This window comes from Sparus aurata, chromosome 10 (assembly GCF_900880675.1).
Source record: "Sparus aurata chromosome 10, fSpaAur1.1, whole genome shotgun sequence".
Classification (NCBI taxonomy): domain Eukaryota; kingdom Metazoa; phylum Chordata; class Actinopteri; order Spariformes; family Sparidae; genus Sparus; species Sparus aurata.
In genome coordinates this window covers 9,966,628-9,989,188 of record NC_044196.1, presented here as the reverse complement: position 1 = coordinate 9,989,188, position 22,561 = coordinate 9,966,628, and the positions used below count along the sequence as shown (strand labels likewise).

Here is a 22,561-nt window from a genome sequence, read left to right as displayed (position 1 = left end):
CACGCAATGAAGTAAATTTACTAGTTGCGGCAACGTCACCAGACTCCCTTAACAATCACTTGATTTTAAGAGTTGTCGCATCCTGATGAGAAACTTCACAAACTTGTTGAAACGGCAACAAGAAATTATAAATAATTGGTGCCTTATTTCAAATTCGGCATTAAATACAAAACATTCAGATGTTTCCTTCTTTGTAAAAAGTGTCAGTTCTTTGTGTTCAAATTGCATCTTGTCTGCTTCTGTGTCTGACGTGTTTCTTACCTCCCAACAGCTGTTTCAACTGATTTCAACATTTACAACAAATGTATTCAAGAATATCACATATTGATGGGAAACATTGAAAATTGAACATATCCAGTAAACAGGAACAGCCTGCTTCTTTGGAGAAAATACTCACCAGACTCCATTTAAAAAACGCTAAATTTTAAGAGTTGTTGCGTTACTAGTAACTGTAAACATGTCATGAAGCTCTGTCTATAACATATTCTTAACTATCTAGGCCAACTTGTTAATTCGGCAAACATTATACATTAATATCTTCCTTTCTTTTTGTAGAAAACCTTTGAAAAAATGTGTTTTTTTCCAATGAAATGACCTCATTGTGAACTACTACTTTCTGCACTGTGGGCAGATGTTACACATGCTAACATGAACCTGGGCTGCTTTTGCACAGTTAGAATTAACGTATTTCTTCTTTGCTTTTACAGAAACAGTTAAATGTTGTGCAGAGCCTCAGATGAAGACAGAGAGGATGGCTGAGGACACCTTATTATAACAGCTGTATGCTCCCCCTGCTGCAGCCCGCTGGTAACTACTACTGTTGATGTTAAACTGGTATTTTGATCATAAAACATGAGAAAACACAAACACACTGTACTCTAACTGCTGACACTGACACTGAACACTATGACCATTAACTATTGTGTAACAACAAAATCCTCATATATCAGAATATGAATAATAATATGTATGAGGTCATAAAATGTAAATCCTTGATGTGACTTGCTAATAATAACCAGAACTCCAGCTGTGACACTGAGAGCAGACTGGTGCCATGTTTGACATATTCCTCACCAAAATAAACATGACAGTCATGTTACATAACATATAATAGATGCAGGTTGTGTTTGGAGTGCCGAGGGAAATGAAAACTCCACTGGAGCACCATGGATGCTTTTCGTCTTATTCAGTATATGAGTAGTGGTGCAGGTGAGCCACTTGTGGTCACAATGAGTATTACAGAAAGAAACACTTGTCACTTGGCCTGACGGTGTGTTGAGGTGTGCAGACTAGTGGAGAACTTTTTTTTTATTTCATATTAGACAAAGTGGTGAATCAAGGAGAGTAATATCTAAGTTTTTCAGACCAGTGTTCATTGACTATAACAGTAAGTCCTGACGGTGCAGCACTGAGCTGTACAGGGAGTCTTCTTCTTCTTAAAGGATGGTAACACAGTGTACCAGTGTGAGGTTACCAGGTAGCAAAGATAAGGACATGTGATTTAAGTTAATACAGAGACAGGTCAATGAAACGTCTTAAACTTTATTATAAATGAACACTATCAGGTGGATGAGTCAGTCAGTCAGTGTACTTGATAGACCCCAGTCACTGTGCAGGTGAAATAAAAGCTTCTTCCACAGATCACCACAGGGGGCGCCAAACCACACTAACTGATACCGACACAATGCATGTGCTCCTTTTTACCTCTGAGACGAGGGCGGCTGTAGTTGAGTCCCAGAACGCCAAGTCAAGGTTACCTGAGAGCCTCATTCTCATAAAGTTGTAGTACTCTCTAAATAATAGTGATCTGATTTTAAACGTTTCATGTTCTTTGACTCTTTTGCAGCTAAAAATGTCACCCTGCTTTACTCGACTCAACTTCTACTACAAGAGGAAAAAACACTTCTGGGGTGTGAATGGTGACCCTGTCTAATTCTATCTATCACAGCATCACATCTATAAGTGTGAAGTTTAACTGGAAACATATTTCAGTCATGCTGATAAGAACTGGCTTCACGTGTTATTCTCACTCTAAGACACACTGCAGTTTATTTTAGTATTTTGTTCATGATATTTTATTTCCCTCATGATGATCCTATTTGATATCTGGAGTCATTGTAGTAACATGAGGCAAAAACCAAGTCATCTCAGTTTACAGATATCTTTACTCCATCTCATCAGGCTGCAGCTCACAGGACAGGTCACGGCTTACAGAGTAAAAGTTGTGGAACATTGATAGCTGATATAAAACTCTGCCTTTTTAGATTAATATCTGAAGACACCTGACTGATAATCTCTTCTGTTTTGTTTTAATTTTAATGTGATGAAATATGATTAAATCCAATGATTTTATGTTTATTGGTTGTGAGTTAAAGATGAGGAACAAACCTTTGTGAGGGAGATGAGCTTATAGTTTATTCACAGTGGACAGGAAATGTAAACATGTCTAAGTGTGCTGTGGTCAACACCTCTGCAGTAGTTTGAGTTTAGTGTGAAGGGAAAGTAAGAACAGAGTCACACAGACACTCTGAAGAAGAAGCTGATGAAAAACTCTGCTCTCACGTTTCTAAGAAATGTGACTTCTCTTTTCTCTCTGCAGCATATGAATCAATACAAAGTAGGAAGTTGGATCAGAAGCAGAGTGACAGTGTCGGTGCTGGATGTGAAGATGGGTCACGCTCTGCTCGGTGTGCTTGGGTTATTCTGTGAGTACATCTGTGACTTTCTATGTGATTGTCAGTATTTATATCAGTGTAGTAGTTGTGTAGACATGAACTTTGTTGCTGTTTGTCTTGGTTCAGATTGGAGGATTATGTTAAGTTTATTACTTAACAGGTTACTTACGCACTAGTTTGTGCACATGTACCTGGACAATGCATGTACAGTATATGATCACAGGTATTATGTATATAGCTGTGGAATTACATGTATGGCTTATTTACCAGGCCTTTATATATTGAAGAGGTTTTTAAATGTGTTTCCCACCTCTGTAGCTCTGTATCATCACAGAACTGTGTGATACTGTTGACTGATAAACAATAGTGTCATGATTCTGGTTTTATGTCTTTGTATCTTGTCTTGTGTCTTGTTTATCCATGCCCTCATGTGTCCTTTAAGTTCTCCTGTGTATTTTCCTATGTTCCCTCTGGCTCCCTCTGTCTATTGCTTTGTTCCCTTCATGTTCCCATGTGCTCCTCCCCTTCGTTATCTCACCTGTTGGTCCACCTCACCTGTTCCACGTCTTGTCATCAGTGTCTGTGTATTTAGTCTCTGTGTTCCCTTCACTCCCTGTCTGGTCATTGTTCTTGTCAGCGTCCATCTTTGTCAATGCTCCAGTTCTTGTGCCTGCTCCTGTCTGTTCCTTGTTCCCCCACGGTATGTATTTTTGGATTTGAGTTTTGTATTTTTCCATGTTTGATTTGAACTTTGCCTTTTTCTTTGTACTTTGTCTTGCCTTTTAGTTGCTACTTTGCCTTGCAGTTTTTGTTGCTACTTTGCCTCTTGCCCCTGTTTTGTCTGCTGCTATTTTTGTGTTCAGCTTTGAAATAAAGCTCGCCTTTTGTTTCCCCGTATCCTTGCCTCCCGTGCTTAACTGCATTTGGGTCCACCTTCCCTTATCCATACTCTTCCCTTAAAACCCCGACCTGACAGAATGACCAGAACTTATAAAATTGACCCAGCAGTAAATGGCCTGGAGATAATCCGCTGGTACCAGGACTTTGTCACCAACCCCACCAGCAGGGCTCGGCAGATTGTTGCAAGCAACCTTTTTTTCCAGGCCACAGCCCAAACCCATGCCTCAGCTCCAGCCCCAGCCCATGCCATAGCCACAGCTAGGCTACCAGCTCAGGCCTCAGTCTCGACCCCAGGGCCTGCAAGTCCTGAGGCGTCTCCTTTCTGGGGAATCCGCCTGGCCTTCAAGGTTTCCCCGCCTAGGAAGCGCCGCTCTCGATGGCGTCCGGGCTCCTTGAGGTCTGGCGCCCTCCTTTGCTGTCCTTCGCCGACACCTGCCAGTGGCCTTCAGTCGGCGGCCCGGTCGACGGCTGCCAGTGGCCTTCAGTCGGCGGCCCGGTCGACGGCTGCCAGTGGCCTTCAGTCGGCGGCCCGGTCGACGGCTGCCAGTGGCCTTCAGTCGGCGGCCCGGTCGACGCCTGCCAGTGGCCTTCAGTCGGCGGCCCTGATGGCGCCCCGTCCCTGCTCCTCGGTCGGAGGCCCGGCCGAGGCCAGTGCCAAGTCCAGGGCCAGCTCCTCGGTCGGAGGCCCGGCCGAGGTTGTTCGCTGCCAGCCACCGTTCATCAGCTTCCAGGCCACCAGCTCCTGCAAACTGCTGTTGGTGGTGAAGTGAAGATTATACAGCTCATTAAAAGCCTGTATTTGTTCATGTATATGTTTAAAGTAAATCTCCAGTATGTACTGATTGTGCAGAATGTATCTGATCCACTATCAATACATGTTTTCATTTAAACATTTTCCAACAGGACCCCGGCCTGTCCTCACTGTGTCTCCATCATGGCTGAGTGCTGGAGCCTCAGTAACTCTGAACTGCAGAGTTAAAGATCCATCTGCAGGATGGAGGTTCTACTGGTATAGGTCTATTCCTCGTCCAACAGACAATCTCTCCTATAGACTTGAGCAGCTACCTGGCAGCAGCAGTGAGACTGAACAGGATTTCTACATTGTTCATGGACAGACACACACAGCACGATATAGGTGCAGAGCTGGAAGAGGAGAACCAGAGTATTCTACTTATGACAGTGACTCCAAGTATGTGTGGTCTGCAGGTCAGTTTGTTTCTCTCTCTTAAGAAACAGATGTTATATCAGCTCTGTTCATCTTTTTTCTAAATGATGATAAACAAACAGTATTTTAAAACATTTGAAATAATTCACTGGTCTTATGATCTTGTCTCTCTCTTTCTAGCATCAAGCTAAACTTCATGCTTTCCACGTTACTGCGTGGAATTTACTTGTTTCCTTCTGTCCTCACTCTTTAACACAACACACAAAAAGACAGATATGATATCTTGGCTAAAACTCTGCTGTCATTTACAAAAAGTACTTTTAGTCTGGATACTTAAGCTCTTCTGCTTACAGCAGCTGTAGTCACTTGGTTGTCTATCATTTTAAAATCTAGTCAAAATTATAGCAAGAGGTCGAAGTAGAAATCATAATTTCACCAAAATGCTGAACTTTGTTACAATAAAAACAAAGCTAAGGACTATTTGAATGGAGGCATTTTCTATCTGAAGATCTCTGTGCTCTGTTTGACCTCTTATCACATGTTTTTCAGATATTCACTCATCAGCATCTCTCACAGTGAGTCCTGACAGAGCTCAACACTTCACCTCTGACTCTGTCTCACTGAGCTGTGAGGGAAACCCTACTAAGTGGAGAGTGGTGAGGTTTTCAACTGAGGACAGCGACTCATCAGCCTGCTCTTACTGGGGGACAATGACTGGATCAACATGCAACATAAGAACTGACTGGACCAGTGATGCAGTGTACTGGTGTGAGTCTAGATCAGGAGAGTTCAGCAACGCAGTCAACATCACTGTAAAGGGTATGATTTCATTACATTGTGTTTTTCTTTGACTTATTACTTCAAACATCCCGTTGTGTGTTGAGGAGGACAGCACACTGACATGTTAAGAGTTCTGCCCAACGCTCTGCTTCATCATTTCTCCAGTAATTAATGGTTTTCACTTAATTAACATAGTTGAGTATTTAATCACACTGTGATTTTAACCATGAATAAATATAGATTTATGGCTGATGTGTTCTTCAGTTTTTAGGTCCATGATCACCATTTAAAGTCCAGTGTGAATGATTTAGTGATATTTAGCTGTGAGTTTACAGATTCAGCCAACTGAAAGAGTTCTTGAACATTAGACACACAAGGTGTATGAGGATGAAACATCAGATTTCATGATCACTGTTAAATCAGTGACAACAATGTAAAAGAAAAAACCCAGTATGTCTTTTCTCATCTCTCTACATCAGCTCATTCTCAGGTTCCTCAACCAGCTGATCTCTGACTGAAACCTGGTATTCTTTGACTGTTTAACAGATGGAGATATGATCCTGCTGAGCCCTGCCCGTCCTGTGACTGAAGGACATTCTGTTAGTCTGAGCTGCAAATTAAGAAGTCAAACATTTGACTCCATTGTGTTTTTCTATCACAATGAGAAAGTCATTCAAAATGACAGCAGATGGGAGTTAAATATCTCTGCAGTGTCAAAGTCAGATGAAGGATTCTACAAGTGTCAACACTCAGGACGAGAGTCAGCACAGAGCTGGATGTCAGTTCAGGGTCAGTAGGATTAAAACAGTTGCTGCATTTTTTTTGTAAACTGTTTGTTTTTGACTGAGAAATAAATTCAGATGAATATTGTTTTCCTAGTTATTCCAGCGGTGTCCAGGCCTGACAGCTGTTCATTTCCTGTACTGTTGATTGTTGGGCTGGTTTGTGGAATCGTTCTTGTTATTCCTCTGCTCGTTTTGTTTTGCTACAGAGCGTCCAAGGGTGAGACCTTCTTCTTCTGTTATTACATGTTCTTTAATTATTCAAATACACTCACATACTCTGACCTCATGAGAGAGAGAGAACAGCAGTATAACAACCATCTAACAAGTGTCTCTTTCACAGGTTCATGCTTCGTCAGGTAGGTGCAACACTCATCTCATGTTGAATGTAACATCAGCACATTTTTATGTTCCTGTTTAAATGTTCTGTATCTGATACGGGTTGCAGACCAGTCCAGTCTGAGAGCGCCAACGCAGATCGTGTGGACTATGAGAATGATCATTACTCCACCCTTCTCCATGGTAAGCAGTTAAACTAATATCATAAATCTCATCTTACATACTTATACACTGGGGTCCAAAAGTCTGAGACCATTGAAAATCTCCAATATTGTCACATGAACCTGGAAATAATCATCAAGTGCTTAGAAAATGTGAGACTCAAGGTTCCTAAAGGGGCAGTGCATGTAACAATATAAACTGTGAAACACTTGACAAACTGGATCAGTTGTATCCAAAGACACAAAGTGACCACACCATCAGAAGATCAATAAATTTAAGCTTCGCTCCCTGAAAGATAGAAAAGCAACTTCATCACAGATACAGAATTTGATAAACACACACAAGAATCCAATCAGGAGAAGTGTGACGAAGGAAAGCTGTCTTGTAGTCGTCTCGAGGACGATCAGCCGTTCCTAAAACACTTCTTAGTTGGTGAACAAGACGAAAGACTGGAGTTGGGTTAAGAAACACCAGAATTCTGCAAATAATCAACTTTTAACTCAAACTGTAGGCTGATATTATTATTTGCAGAATATAATTGTTGGGTTGTCTCAGTCTTTTTGAGCCTATAAACACATTTTCAGTGATCCAAAGAATCTGAGCTCTCACATGATTCATCACTTGTTACAGTTTAAGTGATTAAACTCACCTTGTCTTGATTTTGATTTCTCTGTAGGTGATGTTTGTATCTATGACACAATCAGAGGCCGTCAAAAAGCTGAACATGGTACAGTTTATACCTTTTATTCACCATGGAGCTGTTATGAATACTAGATTAAGACTATTAACTGTCAATGATTCAATGATCAATTCTTTAAGATTAATCCAATTATCTCACATATTCTATTATTGATCGGAAAAACACTGAGAGTGAGACTTGAGTTCTTTTTTAGGGGGGAGAGAGACAGTGAAATGTGATACAACATGTTGATTGTGACTTCGATCTGAATCTTTTTGTTAACTTTGTTTCTTTCAGCTCAATAAAGAAATCTCTATCAACTAAACGATAGATAGATAGATAGATAGATAGATAGATAGATAGATAGATAGATAGATAGATAGATAGATAGATAGATAGATAGATAGATAGATAGATAGATAGATAGATAGATAGATAGATAGATAGATAGATAGATAGATAGATAGATAGATAGATAGATAGATAGATAGATAGATAGATAGATAGATAGATAGATAGATAGATAGATAGATAGATAGATAGATAGATAGATAGATAGATAGATAGATAGATAGATAGATAGATAGATATTACACTTTTGGTTGTAGCAGCGCCAGGGTGACAAGCACTCAGCAACTCCCCCAATGATGCACTGATCAATACTGTAAAATTAATCCACTCTCACTTCTTTTATTGATCGTAAAAACTGAGAGGGAGTTCTTTAGTAGGAGAGAAACAGAGAGAGTGAGATGTGATAAAACATGTTGATCGTGATGTCGTCCTGAATCTTTCTGTTGACTTTGTTTCTTTCAGCTCAATAAAGAAATCTGTATCAACTAAACCAACAGAACAGAAGACAACATGAAAAACTCCATCTGTACTTTGACAGCTTCTCTGTGATCACTGTGTGCAGCTGTGCTGAACAAACAACACACAGCATTTTGTAAAGTTATTCTAAAAGCAGCTCATTTAAAATAACTATCGTATGGTTTTAATCTTCTGTTGTATTTGGTATAAAGAGTTTAGATCATCACACATAATCATTGAAATGTTTTGTTGTTTACATCCGATATGTTCTGACACCTTTGTTGTTGTTTGTTGTTGCAGAGAACAAATATTATGTGTAGACACCAGAGATGGACAGAGTACTCGACCCCAGTACTTGAGTAAGAGTGCAAATACTATTGGTCAAAATTTACTCCGTTACAAGTAAAAGTAGCTCAGTCGACATGTTACTCGAGCAAGAGTAAAAAAGTACTTGCTTTTAAAGGTACTTAAGTATCCAAAAGTCCATGCTTTTAAATTTACTTTAGGAAAAGTCAGAGTAAGAGTAAATTTCTTATTTTTCACATCAGTGAATAACTATAATTTCTTCTAAATGAATTTAAGGGCCTTTTAACTCATGTTTCTGAGAATTAACTCTTTGAAACCACCTGCACTGATGTGCTTGCTTTTAGAACCACAATGTTATATAAAGCCTTCAGAAACACTTATAAAAACAAATAAAATGAATGGGATCACAGGAGGACAGCAGATGTTGCAGATGTTTATTAACAATCATTAAAACTGTAACCAAATGAACCTGCACCATCCAACTAACTCTCTATCATTTAGCTAAGTTGGGAACTGGAACCCCCTCAAAGACCAATGTTGTCCCCAGACCACTGGTTGAGAATCACTGCTTTACAAAAAACTACATCTGATGGAGCCATTGTCGCGGTTTTGTGTTGACAAACGCAGTCGAGAGCATAGCTACTTTGGTGGTATCCGTATGGGGAGGGATGACGTGTTTCCACTTTTACGTAGATCCCAGTGGAGAGCGTGCACTGTGATAGGTTTCCTTCTTTGACAAACACAGCTTGTGTCCAATAGTATTTTAGAAAGGGAAAAAAAAGGGCAGACCTGAAAGTAACGAGTACTTTTCAGCCTTCCTAGAAATTAACTTGAGTAAAAGTAAAAATATTTCTCTTGGAAATGTATTCAAGTAAGAGTAATAAGTACCAAAGAAATCTAATACTCAAGTAAAGTACAAATCCTCTGGATATGTACTTAAGTACAGAACTCAAGTAAAGTTACTGTCCACCACTGCCAACCTGTGACAACATGTGGATCAGCTGCTGCTGCTGCTGCAGAGAAGATCAGATACATCATCAGCTGTGAGCTTCACTTTGATTTACTCTCAGTCTGTGCAGGAAGAGGAGGATCAGTGGAACATAAAGAGTGTGTTGCTCTTGGTTTCTTCACCTTAATGACAGCTGACAATATCTTGGACTTTATTAAAGAGTCTTATAAAACATGACATGTTCTGTTTGTAGGCCTGTAGGTGATTTTCCAACACATGGCTTTGTGTTTCCAGTCTGACACAAAGTCTCTCTGAGTCTTCTGGAGAAAACACGAAGTGAAGTCAGTTACAAACTGCTTTACAGGCCACATTAATGACCAGTGACATCACAGTGGTGAAGACTGCAGGTTTATAGCGGCCAGCAGCCTGAACACACACAGAGAGCGACACAGACTTTGATCAACACCTTTACTTTTAGAGGGCTGGTCTGAGCCCAGAGTCAGAGACCTGACACACAATCCTCAGGTGGTTAAAAGCCAAGTCTCATCATGTCCACAGGTAATAGAGAGTGTCCAACTTCACCGCAGCATTTGTATCCCTGCCCCTGCAGTCGCCAGCAGATCTCGCTGTTGCAGGAGGTCAGCTGGAGTTCAACTTGAACGCATCTAAAGTCTTCAAGTGTTCAGGGAGGAGTTAGCAGTTAATTCCTCAACACTCCCTAACAACGGACCTTGTTGATGAGGTGTGACGGACCTGTCGGCTCAGGTGTCTTTCCTCCGAAATCACCGCAAGAAAGAGCGCCATTGTGCATCTAGTTTGTGTAATTATCATGTACACCATATACGAAATGTTCAAATAATAATAATAACATTGCATTTTATTTGAAGGCGCCTTTCAAAGCACTCAAGGACACCTCACACATAACAACAGTACAACAAAAGACAGAACAAGAACAGGACAATTTAGTGCAAATGAATAGATAAGTAAGAGGATGCAATTACATGGTGCCATCTCGGCACAGAATTCAGACTCTGCAGTCCTCACCATACAGGAAGTCAACCGGGCCGGGTTAGGCAGTACTGAGCTTCCTGGGTGAGAATAGTGCCATAGAGTGGAATGGAGAACAGGCAGGAGTGTGATTATATGATTAGGCTGATACAGAGCAATCCACGCGGAATAAGTGTGTTTTCAGGCGAGATTGGAAGTGGAAGTGGTTAGATTGGCCGATGAGGTAAAGAGCTGGATGGTAGAAGAGGATCGGAGGGTGCAGGAGGGTGTGTGGGTATGGATCAGTTCAGCGAGATATGATGGTGCCAGGTTATGAAGGATCTTGAAAGTGAGGAGTAGAATCTTGAAATCGATGCGGGATGTGACAAAGATGTAGCTTCGCCTCACTCTTGGTACGCCATCTTTCTTGAATGCCGAGGCAGCTGGTGACGTAAAGAGGTCAGACGGAGGTGTTTCTGTTACCACTAGAATGAAATGGGTACAGCGCCACCTAGCGTACCGGGGAATGACATGCTCCGGTCCAATAATACGATTTTCTCACCGGCATGTATACTCAGATAATTGCAGTTGTCTGATTGAGTAGCATAGTCGAACTATGGCTGTAATCTGACTAAGCTGTGCATGTAAACGTACTGACAGTTTGATCCACACATGATCCATCACTTACAGGCTCGTCTGTGTCAGTGTGTTAGTTTCCTTCACAGCAGGATGAGCTGCCACTCCTTCATGTGATGTGCTCACCACACGGTCTCTGTTCACCTCACGCTTCATCAAGAGAACAGCCACCAGGAACACACTGGAGCTGCTCTCTGGACAGAAACAACTCAGGAGAACACTTCAGTGCAGCAGCTTGTTCTTTACAGTTTTTCTCAGCTGCTAAACACAATTTCTGAACCCTTGCTCCATTTTCTGACAACATCAAACACAAATCCTCAGCTTCAAGCACTATTTACAAAACCTCTGACTCCTCGTGCAAAACGAAACTTTTGCCTCAAAACAGATTTACCTGTGTTCAAAACCAAACACTGCTCTCAAATCATAAACAAAGCGATCAGAATGATATACACTATCAAGCAGTCAGTAAACAATAAACCAAAAAATAGAAAACACGTTGTTCAAATCATATAGTTCTCAGGGAGAAGTACATTTTTAATCTTAAAGCAAATGTTCATATTTTTCCGTCACTGTCTTTTGATGAATGAAAACATGTTCTATCATAGTAGCTCAACATTTATCAGAAATTATACTCTGCTTTGCTCTTTGCTATTGTTTTTGTTCCTCCTCCTCCTTGTACCCCTGTTTTTACAGCACTGTATCCTACATCTCACAAACTTGTCCTTTGTTCCTGTGATTCTGTATTTCTTGTTCTTTGTTGATATGAACCTGCAACCAATCAAAATCTATTGAGCAGTCAGTACTGTAAACAAATGGAAAGCACAATGTTCAGGGCCAGACTATTTGTTTATTGTCCAGTATGCAGCCTACAATGCACTGTACTCCAGTGTACAATTCAAAAATCAAAGGAGTAAACATGTGATCATTGTGCTTCTTCTTGTCTTTGGGCTGGATCAGGCCAGAACACTTCGTCCACATCACAAGCAATATAGGGGTACAAGGAGGAGGAAGAACAAAAAATATTGCAAAAAGCAAAGTAGAGTATAATTTCTGATTAATTTTGAGCTACTATGATAGAACATGTTTTCATTCATCAAAAGACAATGACGGAAAAATATGAAATTTGTTTTGAGATTAAACATGTACTTCACTATGAGAACTATATGTTTTGAACAATGTGTTTTCTATTTTATGGTGTATTGTTAACTTACTGCTTGATAGTGTAAATCATTCTGATCGCTTTGTTTATAATTTGAGAGCAGTGTTTGGTTTTGAGCACAGTTAAATCTGTTTTGAGGAGAAAGTTTCATTTTGCACGAGGAGTCAGAGGTTTTGTAAATAGTGCTTGAAGCTGAGGTTTTGTGTTTAACTTTTTCAGAAAATGGAGTAAGGTTTCAGAAACTGTGTTTTAGCAACTGAGAAAAACTGTAATTTGAGTGGTTGTGTTTAATCAATGACATGTGTTCTCTATTTGTATTTGATTGTTGCCACTTGTGTTTACCAGTATGGATGACATGTGCATTAGAGTGCAGAATGTGTTTTGAGAATGAGAATGTGTTTAGAGTTCTGCTGAAAGTCTAGGTGAGATCTGCAAATTGTGTTTTACCATGTGAAATGGTTTAAGGTGTTGACAACAGACTGCACAATTAACTCAATGAGTTCAGGCAACTGTGAACTTTGTTCAGCCAAAACGATAATATCATCATCATCATCATCATTATTATTATTATTATTATTATTATCATTAGTATTATTATTATTATTAGTATTGTTCTGATCCTTGTCTGGACTCCAGCAGGATGTATTGAAGTTTTTTCTCTTCCATCAAATGAAAACAATTAAAAAACAGTGTTGTTATGTTTCTCTTCTGTTGTGACATCGTGTAAACTGTCAGACTGTTCTGACCGTCTGTCCAGATGTTTTCTACAGCTGTAACTTACTCACTGAGCTTTAACCTTTCCTTGTTGTGCTGTAAAGTAAAGATGTGTTGTGGTCAGCAGAGGGAGCTCTTTATCTTAATCACCAGTTCAGAGATCCTCACCTGGCTGCAGGTGACAGCTGAGATCATTTGGACCTTCAGGTTGTTGAAATGTGACTGAAGGTCACAAAAACGTTCACATGTTGTGTTTTCTCTGTGATATTTGATTTAAATGTGACTTCTGACTCAGTCTGTCTCACATTACTGGAGTATTTCAGTACATCAGTGTCACAGATGAAGATGTTTGACCTGATTAATTCACAACTCCTGAATAAAAGTCTCTGACTTGTTTATTGAACCTTTGAATTGTTTGTTAAATGTAGAGGTTGTTTAAAGTCGTTCTTTAAGTGTTTATCTTCAATGTTATTCTCATATCAACTTCTATCCTACAGAATCTGTGTGGTGTTGAGTTTGCTGCTGTCTGGTAACAGCTGGACTTTATTCTGTTTGGAGTGAAACAGCAGCTTCATCAGAAACTTGAGTCTCCTTCGTGTCGACCCAACAGGTTCCCAGTGGACTGATTCAACTTGTGATTCAAACATTCAGAGTTTATATTTTTAAACTTCTGTACTTAAACAGATTATGATGTGAAAAACTAAAATCAATCTAAATCTTAACATAAAGGAGAGAATTTGTCAAACAATAATCATCTGTCACCACAATCCCTCCGAGCTCCTACAGTCACAATAATGTTACACAGTAAAGAAATAGAAAGGTTTATTTTCATCTGCTGGAAATCAACAACAGTCACATTTCATATCTAAGAGCAAAGTGATGAAGTGTTTCACAGAGTCAGAATGATTTACAGAAGGGTCACATTTTCAGTTTAATCTCACAGGGAATTAAAACGCACAACTATATAAAATATAAACCCTAGTATACATATGTACATATATAAATACATATATAAAATTCAAATAAAAAGTTTGATGATATATAACATGTACAGTTTCAGTTGTATCACAATCAGAATCAATTCTATTCAGTTTTGTTAAGAAAGTTTTCACATAAGAGGAATCTGGTTGTGTTGTGATGCAAAAGAACAAACACAAAAATAACTGAAGACATGATAACATATAAATGTAAACAGGATGTCTGACATGAATTGTTCATGTTCTCAGCACAGATAGATATTCTGTGGTCCAGCTGCAGGTGGAGTCATCACACTCAGCAGGGAGAGATTGTTCTGTAGCAGAACCAGGATGATGGTGTTGAAGTCCACAAACAGCATCCTGGTGGAGGTTTTCAGAGGAGTCCAGGTGCTGGAGGATGTAGTCATCACTGGTGCTGAGGTGTTGTGTTCTGAAGTTGTCTGTCCTTACATCTCATTAACATGTTGATAAAACAATTTCTTCCGTTTCTACTGTGATGTAACTTTTCTTAAGTCTTCCACTGGAGTCTGAAGCAAAATCGTGTTTAACAGACTGACAGTGAATGAATAAAAGAAAAGCAACACATACAGGTACCACTGCCAGTCCCCCCACACCATAGAGGGCGATTTTTCCTGAACTTGCCCCCTTTGGCCTCTCCGGTGTGTCTGTGTTGGGTCTCTCAGGTTCTGGTGGATCCCTCGCTGCTGTAAAGAGACCAAACAACAGAACAGCTGAAGTTGTGACATATTTCTCAGATACTGTGAGAATGAAGTGAAGGATTGTGGTCGTCCTCACTACTTTTCTTCAGGTTGTTATTGATCCAAAAAAGTTTTACTGACTTCAATTCAACTGAACTTACCAGAGACGTTGAGCTGACATTCACCAAAGTCCACACCATAGTTTGTCATCACATCACACAGGTACTGTCCTGAGTCCTCAGTCCTGAGTCTGGACACATGAAGTCTGAGTCGTCTGTCACTGAGGACGTCTTTGTCCCACTGGACTCGTCCTACAAACTGTTGATCCTGAGACTCTGGGATCACAACACCTTCATATAGATGAAACAGGACTGAGACTTTGTGATCAGTTTTCATCTCACAGAAGATATAAAGTGAGTCGGGGGAAGTGTCAGCTGTGGTTGTGAACGTCCATTCCAGTGTGATGTTGTGGTTCTCCTCTGCCTGATAGGAGGTCTGTGTCACATTCACTACAAATGTTCCTGTTGAGGAGACAGAGAGGGAAAGTGAGGAGCAGACACACTGACAGCTTTAACATGGCAGCAGCCTTTAAACTCCATCTCCATGTTTGTGTGGACAGTTTAGTGACGTCTCAGAGCTGCAGAGGCTCATCAACATCAGCTGTTTGCTCACATGTGGGCCACTTTAACTGCTTCATTGAATCACAGTGTCAGAAAGTGAAGCTGTAAACTGACCACAGACACAGTTGAGGCTGATGAGCAGCAGGATCCTGCAGATCATCTTCTCCCTGTGAGAGGAGACAGAGGTGAAGAGTCATGTGATCACAGTTCAGTCCTCACATGTACCACAACCAACATCTACAGTCTGTCTTTAGTCTTCTAAACACTCCTCTGTCTTCATCATCCTCATCATCACACACAAGGACTTCCTGACTGGACACAGTCTGGATGCTAATGCTAAGCTGCTGTGTTGTTCTTCTGACACAAGATGGTTCCAGTGGTTACAGTGTTCACCATCAGCAGGAAACATGACAACATGTGGATTCAGCTGCAGACAACAACATGTAGCTGCCACATGAAACACTGCAGAACCAGTGCTGCTCCTACACACACATGGAAGTTGTGTATCTGGAACATGGTGACATGTTGTCAGTGTTTAACACTGATACATTACAAACACATATAAACAGTGTCTCCATATAAAGTCATGAGACAACAACTGCTAATAAACACAAACAGGATCCTGTTGTTGCTGTCTGGTCTCAGTAACAACAACAAGTAGACATGATGTTTCTGGTAGAACGTCCCTCACACAGCTGACTGATCCAGCTGATGTCAGCAGAAACAGAGGAGACGCTTTTTGAAGTTTTCAGGCAACTAAAGAACATATATGGTGAGAAGCAACAAAGAGTTTACTCTGTCGTGAGGAAAGATTACATGAATGGGCATAAATGACAAACCTGTTTGGCATGCATGAATGTTTTGTCTTTACAAACATTGTTTGTCAACTTTCTTTTACTTATCTATTCACTCCTTGAACAACATCTTTGAACCCATTTAAGAAACAAAGAAGCAATTTAACAATCAAACTGTTCTGAATACTGCAGCATGTTCTGGAGTAAAGATTACGAAAACACTTCACTTTTCTCCTCATGGAAACAAGTTTGATCTGAACTTTTATTTATCTTTAAATGTAACTACATGATTTTAGTTGACCTGCTACGTCAGCAACAACAAGGTTGTAGACAGCAACAAGCTGACTGTTTTTACAAAGAAACATCTTAATGTTTGTGTTTAATGTAGAATTTCAGAGAAAGCATTAGTGAGTCAGAATGTGTTGTAGTCTGCTTCACTGTCTGTTCTAGCAGCAGCTGAAGATAATATTGTGTACTGGAAGATTACAGCTACTGTGTTTAGTCCAGTCAGTGCTTTATTAACTACTGTTGGTTAATACAGAATGTGTGATTATCATCATGTTGTGTTGTCACACAGACTCAGGATAAATACAGCACACACACACACACACACACACACACCATCTCTTCGGAAGGTTCTTCTGCTCTGCCTACTGTCTGATGGTGTCAGGAGACAAGCTCCACCCACCCTGCACTTTGCGCTCTGCTCTATTCCCCCCCCCCAAAAAAAGCACTGAGTACACTACAGAGGTGTGCTCAGGTAGAGAGGAGGAGAAGGGAACAAGAAACACAACAAGAGACGTGGAGCCACACCTCGCACACACGCACGCACGCACACACACACACACACCTCAGAGTCATCAGAGACACAAACATGTCAGTTTCTAGAACCCTTCAGTAAAAGAGTTCAGTGTTTGATGTTATGGTGATGTGACAGCAGTCAAAGCTGTGAAGCTCTCAGTCAGAGTCTTATTTCACCTTCATGTACAAAAGATCCATCAGGATGTTCTGGAGGCTTTTTGTCAGCAGTAAACTGTCTGTATATTTATACATTATTAAAGTAACTGATGCTTTTTAACATCTCCTGCTCTGACAGCAGCTGGGAGGAGGGACGATACGTGCGTCAGAGTCTCCATCAGTCTCCAGTAACACCAGAAACAGTCACTAGATTTGTTGCTAGAGTTTCTGAGAACTCGCTACATATTCAGACAAAGTCTCTAAGTTGTCAACACTGTACAGCCCGGAGCTGGGATCCAAACACCGGAACAGTACGAGAAGAGTCCAGTCAGTACCGCAGCTCGGCTCTCTCGTTCTTGTTCTTGTTCTGGCAGTTTGCAGTCGTAGTAAAGTGAAAAGTGTCTCCTAGAATGACAAAGACAGCTGAAATATTTAAGATCAGGCTGAACAGAGAGAAGAGAAGGAGAGAAGTCATTCCTGTCCTCTGTGGAAGAAGCAGCAGCTCTGATGAATGGCTGAAGCGAGTGACAGGGGGGCGGGGCTTCCTGTGCTGTGGTTACCTCTGCTGTATGTACTCTGGCAGCAGCTCACTGCTACATGTGGTGGATACACACAGATGAATAGAGCGCACAGCTACACACAGTCACACAATCTCTGTGTCTCTCTGGTGGAGTGTTTCCCATCATGCACTGTGTTCTGTGGAGAGAAGAGAAACATCTGCAGCTTCTTTATGATTTAACTCTGATGCTTCACACACAGATAGATATATACCAGAGGAAGATGGAATAGATATGATCTGATAGCGATCGCTAACTTCCTGTAACAGTACGTGACTGCTAGATTCAAGAATGCAGTGTCTAGTGCTAGTACTTGGTACTGAGTCTGTGCCAGTTGTCTGAAACCCTGGTTCACCAGTTCACTTCTCGTTTCCCTGATCTCTGTATTCCAGTAATTCCTGCTGCTACTGTCAGAAAACAACAGCAGCCAAGCCTTGACCCTCCTTTATACCACTATGTCTACTTCAGATAGAATCAGAAATAGGAGTCCCTCCATTCTGCATCATTTCTGTAGAACTTGCATTACTGTATGTTTACAGTGGTAACACCCACATTATGGCGACAGTATGAATTGACCTAAGTGAAGTTGGTGAACCAGAAGTAGGCCTTCTGCCCCCCCCCCAAAAAAAAAAATCACAAACAAACAATACCTGGTGTTATTTTACTGCTCCATCTTCAAGATTGAGTTGTTCTAGTCACGCACACAGCCACACACATGCGCACACACAACCGCACACACCCACGCGCACACTGTCGGACGTCACTTTTCATACTTTATGAACAATCATTTAACAAGTGTGTGGAAATGTAACAGAGTCGACCTGTATCAGTAACAGATTTGGTGCATTTTGTGTGACACTAGTGGTGGATTTTGTGGTGCATGTGTGAGTGTGGCTTTAACCAGACTGAGAAGAGAACAGTCACATATATATGAGACTCAGTTGTAGTTGAGCTCAGTCATCAGACAGAGAGTCCTCCAGTCCAGATTTGAAGTGTTGAATAAACATTTTCATAAAGCAGCATATTTGCCCTTTTTTGTTGTTAAACGTATTAAGAACATGAACAAAATACATTAAGGTACATTTAGAACAGAAAGAAATGTGCCAAAAAAACTGCCATTAATTTGCAATTAATCGTGAGTTCACTATGGAAAAAATGCGATTAAAAAGACTAATCGTTTGACAGCCTTAGTTCTTATTGAACCTGTTAATAAAGTTCTACTAAGTTCGACTTCCACTCAACCAACTTACCAGAGACGTTGAGCCTACAATCACCAAAGTCCCCATCATAGTTTGTCCTCACATCACACAGGTACTGTCCTGAGTCCTCAGTCCTGAGTCTGGACACATGAAGTCTGAGTCGTCCGTCTCTGAGGACGTCTTTGTCCCACTGGACTCGTCCTACAAACTGTTGATCCCGAGACTCTGGGATCACAACACCTCCACGTAGATCAAACAGGACTGAAACTTTGTGATCAGTTTTCATCTCACAGAAGATATAAAGTGAGTCGGGGGAAGTGTCAGCTGTGGTTGTGAACATTACAGGAAGCTTGTGTCGGAGGCCCGCCTCCTCTGACGTCACAGACAAAAGATGTTAAACTTTCAAATAATCAACGTTTAATAAAATAAATACATATATGGGTTTAAGAGTCTGCATCATAAAATATTAAAAACATTTATATAGAGTATGATTCATTAGAGAGAAAGACTCCTGCAGGAGGTCATGAAGCTTCAGCTGAACTGATCTGCTTGTTCTCATGTGTTGTATGATGTTACTGACACACAGGAAGTGATGTCATCATGTATTTAATCTTACTCTTTGTCTTTTGATGAACCTTGTTACAATGCAATGACTTTACTGATGTTCTGTTTATAATGTAAAAATACTGTAAATAAGCCTTTAATTTGAGAGAAGCTGTATTTATTTACACGGTATCATTTAATAGGAGTGTTTCCCATCATGCACTGTGTTCTGTGGAGAGAAGAGAAACATCTGCAGCTTCTTTATGATTTAATTCTGATGCTTCACACACAGATAGATATATATGAGAGGAAGATGGAGAGGAGACAATTTAACAGTCAGGTAGTGAAACCAGTGTGAATCTGTGTGTTACGAGCTGTTGCACATAAATGTAAAGCATGAAAACGTTAAAGGACACAAGAGCTGAGTGTTTCCTCAGTGATTACTGAGACTAACAGATACAAACATCAATTGTTGTGGCTGATGTGTCTTTTTGGTATGAAGTCCTTAGAAATTTCCCAGGTAGCGACCTATTAGTTCTGTAACAAAGTAGAGATCTTTCTGTCTTCACATCGAAAACAAACTGAGTCTTTGGATGAGGAGTCTGTGGGAACTGTCATCTGTCATCAGCAGTGTCAGCTGCCGCATCAACCTTTGTTCCAATGTATGCACAAACTTTATATGTCCCAGCATGTCGGCACTGAGTGAAATATGTTTGGCTTTTCTATTGATTGACTTTAAATAGTTTCACTTCGCAGTCACTCTGCTGTGACTCTCTGACTGTGTACATGTGTACGTGCACATATTATAGAGGGGCTCAAAGTCAGAAAGGGCCATATGTGCACGCGCCAATTTTTTCTTCAGGCCTTAATAAGACAACATGTAGATTAATGTCAAATGAATAAACAAAGTACTTAAAGAAAGTTAACTACTTAGCTGTGTATCCTGTGTAGCTGTGAGTGATATGCAACTGCTATTTCTTTTGTGTCAACAAATTATTGTCAACATGAATTCATTCACATCATCATAATACTAAGGGTTGGAAAACATGCAATTCAGCTGCATTTCTTAAAAAGCAATAAAACACTGGTTTAATATTAGATTACATCTAAAAATGTGACAAAACCAAGAAATGACTACTGTGACTGTTAGTAGGAACAACGTTTACAACAGCAAAGTCAGTGTAAACTCAATACCTGGAAGAAGTTTAAGATTTGTGGCAGATAAACATCCTGTGAGAGACAGAGCAGACGCTCAACACACGCTGGAGCTACTGCAGCAGGACTGGCACATAGGGCACTAGGGCTGGGCGATTAATTGAATTTCAATTTCGATTTTGGCTTCCCTCGATCATGTCTTGTGTGGTAAATGCAGTGAACCCTTACATCTCCACCTGTGCACTCCGCTCCGCCCTGCCTGAAAATGTTCCTTTTCAGCCACGTCGATGCGTATTGCCAGTAGTGTAGTGTCGGTCGCGAACGTGTCATTCGAATGAACAAATCTTTTGAGTGAACGAAGTGAATGGAACAGGGCCGGTTCTAGGCAGGCATATATGAGGGGGCAGACAAAAATATGAAGGGTGCATCATGTGTGCACATCATGCTCCAGCACTTTCTTTTTCTGTGCTTATAGTAACAGTGTTTCTTCATTGAATTGGGTTATTAGCTATGTGTCCAACCCCAATCTGGAGGAGTAGATTGCACTTTGTCAGGCCTCTACCATCAGACCTGTCCAACTTTCTCTTTGTGAGCTGCTGGAAGCTGGAGCAAAAAATAAGGATGCTGGCTTTGTTAAAAGAAATGCTGTGATTATATGAAACAGTGCAGAACTACAGCCTGGGGCGGAGCTTCACATAGGGGTCTGTCAGACACTGGCAGGGGCGGGCTGGGATTGAAATTCAGCCCGGGAGCTTGGTTTGGAGAGGCCTTTTATCTGATTGCATGACGGACGCAAGTGGAACTGTAATTTGAACATGAGTACTTTATTTGCAGTATAAAAAGTATCTAATGAACTGCTATATCTGCATGAAAAGAACATCGGTAATAATGAATATTAGCAATAACTCATTAACTTTGGAAAGAAAACAGATGTCTCGTTCAGAAAGCCACTGACATGCAGGAGAGGATGGGCTTATTGTTTCTGTGTGACCTGATTCCCTTGCAAGAAACAACAGGGAAACAACAGGGATCTAGGAAACTTCACCTGTACTGTCCAGTATCCAGGTATTTATTTCACAGTCACACTGGTTGAATTTTTGGCTGAAAAGTTACTGAATCGATTTCAAGTCACTGAATGGTATCGTATCGTATCGTTCCAAGTGAACCAAGATCGTCCTTGAATCGTATCGGCAACCACAAATCGTGATACGAATTGAACCGTTAACAAAAACGTCTAAGTGATCTCTTGTAACGATCTTTCGAGATAGATTTCCGATCACATTTCTTCCTGGAAGTTGATGGTTCAACACTGTTCTTCCAGGTTGTAATAATACATTGGACGGTTCTTGACCCAATTTTAGTGGTTTCAGTAATCTCATTAGATGTTTTCTTTGTTTGATGCAGCCCAATAATCAGAGGAAATGTCTTCACACATGGTTGTTTAAGAAATGAAACTCTATTCATCAGTTAGTTAAATAACGTGTTGCCATCTGAAACATATAATCACTGCAGTAATTATCCAATGATGTTTCTGACCTATTTGCTTAGTTAACTCCAGGTGGTGGCGTTTCTTTTGACCAGACAGTTTATAAATGTAACATATATACAGTTGTAACATAAACATGGTATTCTAGATCAACATGTTTCTCACAGAGCAGTTTTCAGATCTGAAGGCAAGGCAAGTTTATTTGTATAGCACAATTCAGACACAAGGCAACTCAAAAAATAATAATAATAATAATAATAATAATGAAAAATAAATAAAAATAGCATTTTAAGACCAGTAAAAACATTAAGAGACAAACATCAAAACAAGTAGGCTAAATAGAGAGGTTTTAAAAGAAACAAGACTGTAGAGTCAGAGTAATAATGCAGTTCAAAGACTTGAATTGCTTCAGTTAAAAGCAGTGGCAAAAGAAATGTTTTAAGTCTTGATTTAAAAGAGGTGAGTGTTTGAGCAGACCTGCAATTTTCAGGGAGTTTGTTCCAAATATGTAGTGCAGAGTAACTGAAAGCTGCTT

General features: G+C 40.4%; 1 protein-coding gene and 1 long non-coding RNA gene across 2 annotated transcripts in view; one reads left to right on the top strand and one right to left on the bottom strand.

The window, feature by feature from the left end:
* The window catches only part of LOC115588980 (uncharacterized), a 654,211-nt gene that overhangs the window by 110,290 nt on the left and 521,360 nt on the right, over window positions 1-22,561 (top strand). The gene's annotated exons all lie outside the window — the stretch shown is intronic.
* LOC115589004 (uncharacterized) lies at window positions 13,846-14,985 on the bottom strand. Its single transcript, XR_003985451.1, has 2 exons — window positions 14,877-14,985; window positions 13,846-14,721 (listed from the first exon to the last, which is right to left on the bottom strand). It is a non-coding gene; the product is annotated as an uncharacterized LOC115589004 (long non-coding RNA).